The 4955-nt window shown below is 59.9% G+C and overlaps 1 protein-coding gene across 1 annotated transcript in view; it reads left to right on the plus strand.

The window, feature by feature from the left end:
- Positions 1 to 4955, plus strand: part of IPO13 (importin 13) — a 23544-nt gene that overhangs the window by 1621 nt on the left and 16968 nt on the right. The gene's annotated exons all lie outside the window — the stretch shown is intronic.

The following is a 4955-nucleotide window of genomic DNA, read 5'->3' on the forward strand; positions in this document are numbered from 1 at the left end:
TGGTGGCCAGGACTGCCCCTGGTGCAGCTGAGCTGGGAGCCGGGACTGGGGCAGGTCCTGCCGGGGCTGCGCTGTGGGGCTCCAAGCTCGTCTGCTTGGCCGCATTGTCCGAGCTGCTGTCAGCTCTCGGGACCGATGCCCGCAGAAGGGAAAGTGCATCTCCGCCGGTTCCTGTGGCCACATCCCCTCCTGGCTGCTTAGCAACCTTCCCCCGAAGAGGAGGGTTTCCTTGAAGACTGGGCTGAGCTGCTGCTGCTGTGCATCCCTGTGCATCGCTGCGCATTGTGCAGGCTCTGACCCTCTGCAGTGGTGCGGAGGCTGCTGCCGCTGCAGTTGTGAGAAGAGTGTGGATGCCGCTGCTGCCTGTCCAGTGGTGAGCCCTGTTCCTCCCATTGGCTTCAGGGCAGGGGCAGCCAGCGGTCCCCAGCTTGAGCGCAGCCTGGGGCTGCCCTCCGCAATGACAAGGGGGTTGCATCTGGAGACTGCAAGTCCCGGTGCGCAAAGGGACGCGTCAGGACTTTGATGCGTTGCTGGGTGCGGGGAGGGGTTGCCTCATTTGCTAGTATTCAGAAGATGACCACAAGCAGCTTTTCCTTGTACCCGACAAAGGCTGTGGGCCAGCCCAAACCCTTGTAGCAGGATTGGTACAGAAAATGAGAAGGTGAGAGAAGGTGACTTGCAATTCTGAAACGTTGGACTCGCTGCCTTCCTCTTTTCCACTTCCCTTGAGTCTCAGAAGTCCCTTGGCTGTGATTCCCCACCTGTGTGCAGGACCCTGACCCTGCAGCGCTGTTCTTCAGTTGCGTTAAAAGCCCAAGCTTTCTGTTGAGCTTTCAAAGTGAGTTTTAGTGAGAAGCGTGGCTGACAGTGGAGTTTCCTGTCTGCTCCCGTGCTGACCCTGCCGTGCCGTTTCTGGCCCCGTTCAGTTCAGTCCTGCCACACTAGTGGCTCCCTTACAGCATCACCAGCACTTGCTCTCCATCCTTCTTCTTGGAGGCGTGATCAGCCGTGGCAGAGCGGGCAGTGGCCAGGATGGGGCAGGCAGCCGGCCTGAAAGGCTGCCCAGTGTGTGCGAGCCTGGCGCAGCCCCTGCTCCCGGGGCGCGGGGACAGCGGTGGCATTGTCACAGGGCGACCCTGCCAGGCAGTGTGTGGTGTCAGCTGCTCCAAGGAGGAGCAGGACTGTGCTCAGTGCTGAGATTCGGGATAGCTTCAGGAGCGGGGTAGCTCACAGAGCTGCCACTTCCCAGCCCCGTTGGGCTCCCTCTTCCCCTTTGTTCCTTGTGTCCTCCATCCCGTATCCCTCCTCCCGCTTCCCCTGGTGCTGGCTGTCCCGCCCCTCCGGCTTTGTTGCTCAGCCGCAGCGGATCCAGCTCTTCCCCGAGCCCCCAGGGAGTCTCCTGACCTTTCTGTCTCTTTTCTCGACAGTCTGGGGGATCCCTGCTGCTTTTCAGCCGCTTTCTTCCTCTACAGTCTCTCGCCTTTTTTTCTGCAGGGGCCTGGTTCCCCGCGGCCCTTGGCTGCAGGCTCGGAGCATCCTCGGCGCTGGGCTGCCAACACGGTCCTCTCTAGAGCTTTGTAGGGCATCACTCTGTGAGGGGGTTAGTCTCAGGGCTCCCCGCTTTCCCACGGGTTCCCCCGGGTGTTATGGACCCTGTGTCTCCTCCTCGCCCCTTCCCAGCTGGCTTCATTGACATTGCTGCGGAGGTGATCATGCAGGTGTGCCTCAACCGTCAGCAGAAGGCTCAGTGGCTCACGAGCTTGGCTTCTGCTGCTGGGGGTTACGTAGCCTGTGGGTCATCTTCCCAGGGGAGCATCACCTTGCCAGGCATCCCTCATGCTGCAGCTCCCACCCCGGGAGTAGCCGGCTGCCACCCGTGTGCAGGTGGAGAAGGGCAGGTGGGACCTCATGGGCAAGGATCACCCTCAGGGTAAGTCGCTTGTGCCGGGCAGCTTCCATTTCCCTGCTTGCGAGCAGCAGGGGGTGGCTTTCCTGCCTCTGAGGTGTTATTAGAGGTGATGCAGCAGAGATTTGTAGGTGCGAAGCATTTGATCTCCTTACCTGCCAGGCGGGTGGGAGCCCTTAGCACCCCGAAGAGGGGGTGTCCTGGGCGTTGCTGGAGTCTGGACGGCACTCCTCTGTTAAGATACGGCGTTCCTGAGAAGAAACCTCGGAGGCTTGGCTCTGTGCACACCTCCATTCTTGGGGGTGGTGGGAAGCTCCTGAGTCGCAGGATTATCCCCCAGCTAAGCGGGTCAGAGAGCTCGGTGGCGCGTGCTGCAGGGCAAGAGCTGGCATGCAGCACTTGGCCACACTCCTGCAGCCCGGCGGGTAGTGTCGGAGCGGGGAGAGGGACCTCCATGCGGTGTGTGCCCGTGGCGGGAGTTACGGAGCATCAGACACTGAGCCACCTCTCTGAAAGCAGCAGGGTGTTGCTGCAGTGATGGAGCTGGTGGGATCGCAGGTGTCCAGGTGGGATGGCATGGTGTCCAGCCCATCCCTTCCTGGTCTTGGCACCTGGTGCTGAATCCCTGAAGAGGAATTTCACTAGAAGAGTTTTCCAAGAGCTTCATTAGAAATAGGTTTTTTAATACATTGTGTTTTCTCATCAGGACATGGCTCAGCTTTCGGATCAGGAAGGATGAGATTGTCCTGTGTGAGCTGCCCGTATCTTCCCCGCGCAGGTTGTGCCCCGCACTGTGGTGTCGTTCGGGGAGGGTTTTGAGAAGAGCAGAAGGAGGTGCTGGTCCCATGGAGGGGGCTGTGCATGCTGCAGTTCACTGAGCTTTGAGAAGGGACCAGACAAACTCATGGAAGAAAAATTTGCTCAGCTGCTAAATACCAAGATAGCAAATCTTGCTCAGGAAGGCTAACACAAATCGCTGGAGGGAAATACATGGGGAAGTGTCACTGTGTGGCTGCCATGTTCGTAGACCCTTTCACAGGCATTCCCAGTCATTGGCTGCTGGAGACAGGCTGCTCAGCTGGGTGGCCAGAGGCTCACCTGGGCTGGGATGGTCTTGTCCTCTCCTGCCTGACGCTGGGGTGCCGGGGGTGGGAAGCGGTGGCTGGCAGCAGGGCTGGCAGACGTGGTGTCTGCCTCTGGGGGCAAGTTCTGCGCCTGGTCAGGGCCGTGGTGCCAGCTGGTTGCTCAGGGCTGGGAAGCAGCACTGGCCAGGTGGGGTGGCCTGGGGCTCCGTGCTGGCTGGGCGCGGAGGAGAGGAGCCCGGCTTCAGCTGGCTTGGCCATGGCTCTTGGGTGACTGGTTGAAACGACTCACCTAGAGTAGGAGTTTCCCTCCTTGCTGGGGACCCTTGCGTCTGAGTTGCCCTTACATCTGCATAGGTAACGAGCAGAGCAAGGTGGCGCTCAGGAGACATGGTTTACTCAACCTTTTCCAGAAGTCTTCACTAACATGGGATGAGATGCAGCATGGAAGCAAATCCAGGTGGTTCTCTCTGTTGGCTGTGCAGGGAGTCCAGAGGACTAGCTCAGGTCTAGGCATCTGCACTGTGAGTATTTTAAGGTAACCAGCAGAAGCAGGATCCTTGTCACAAATTCCTAAAATTGTAAAAAGATCTCCAGGGTAGTGTGAGCCCAGTGCTGCGGAGGAAGGATGGCTTTGCCCTACACTGGAGCAGTGGAAGGTCCCCTGTGCCTTTTTGTCAGCTCCCTTGAACTGACCCTGACTGCAGCATCAGTTCCCTGGGAGAGAAGCTGGTGAATTCCCAAATCATCCATAATCACAGTGCTCCCACACTGCCACGGGCATCACTCACGGGGCATCAGAGGCTTGAAGATGGTTTACGCACAAATACCTGTCCCCTTGGCCCTGTGATTTCCTCTGGAGGAGAGGGGCGAGGGGGGGTGACCCCCAGCAGCACACAGCACACAGAAGGGATGTTGAGGCAGAGACTTCCTTTTCCCTCTGCCTTCTCCTAGAAGCTAGAAGCTGCCACCACCAGCGCGGCTCTCTCCCTGTGCCGGTGGCACTGATGGCTTTGTTCGCTCTTACATTGGCCACAGCAAGAGCTGCCAGAGCGCTGGGCAGCCGTGCCGCTCCGGGGTGGTGCCGCTTCGGGGTGGACATGCAGCTGTCCTAGTGCCAGCGCTCACGTCTTTTCCCCCCTGTAGTGGGCACAGGAGAGCTGGCATCACGTGTGCCCCCCACTCCATGCATCCTTGGCCCTGCACCTGCGTGCGATGGGGCAGGCAGGGAGTGCATGGAATAGCTGCAGCTCCGGATAACACACTTCGGCAGGCAGGGAAATGGCAGGCTGCTCATCAGCCTCCAGCACGGCCTCTCTCCGGGGGCCCTGGGCTGCATTTCACCTTGGCTGCCTCCTTCTCGTTGCCATGGTTACCATCACTTCCAGGCAGCGGCGCAGAGGGGAGGCTGATGTGCGTGATGTGATGTGGGAGAGCTGTGCCGCTCAGGGCTGCGGCAGCCCAGGAGGGTGGGGGGCCATGGGGCCGTGCCGTGGGGCCAGCATCCTCCCTGGGTAGGGGTCCCCGAGGGTGGCTGCCCACTTCATCCCAGCCAGAGAGCACAATCTAGATGTGCCCATGCTGGAGAGTCGAGTGGCTTCCCACTGGCAATTTTGGCTGCCCTCATGCAGAGCTGAGAAGCACGGGCTGCAAGTATGGCGAAAAGAGCCCACAGGTCTGCCTTCACTGCCCTTCTCCTGCTCCCAATTGCAGCATGCGGGCACAGCTTGCTCGGAGCTGGTCATGGCAGTGACAATTTAGTGCTGGCTGGGGGTGCTGGCAGCCAGAGGCAGGTGCCCACACCGTGGTGCAGTGGGAGATTTGCACAGAGCTGGTGGCCGCTGGCTCGGCCCTTCTCTTCGCTTGCAGAGACCCCGCTGCAGGAGTACTCAGGGCTTCAGCCTTCGTCCCGATGCCACAGGCTGGGAGGAGAGTCCCTGTAAGTGGTAAAGGCTCCTGGATGCACC

This window comes from Fulmarus glacialis, unplaced genomic scaffold (genome assembly GCF_000690835.1).
Source record: "Fulmarus glacialis isolate BGI_N327 unplaced genomic scaffold, ASM69083v1 scaffold22822, whole genome shotgun sequence".
NCBI classification, from domain to species: domain Eukaryota; kingdom Metazoa; phylum Chordata; class Aves; order Procellariiformes; family Procellariidae; genus Fulmarus; species Fulmarus glacialis.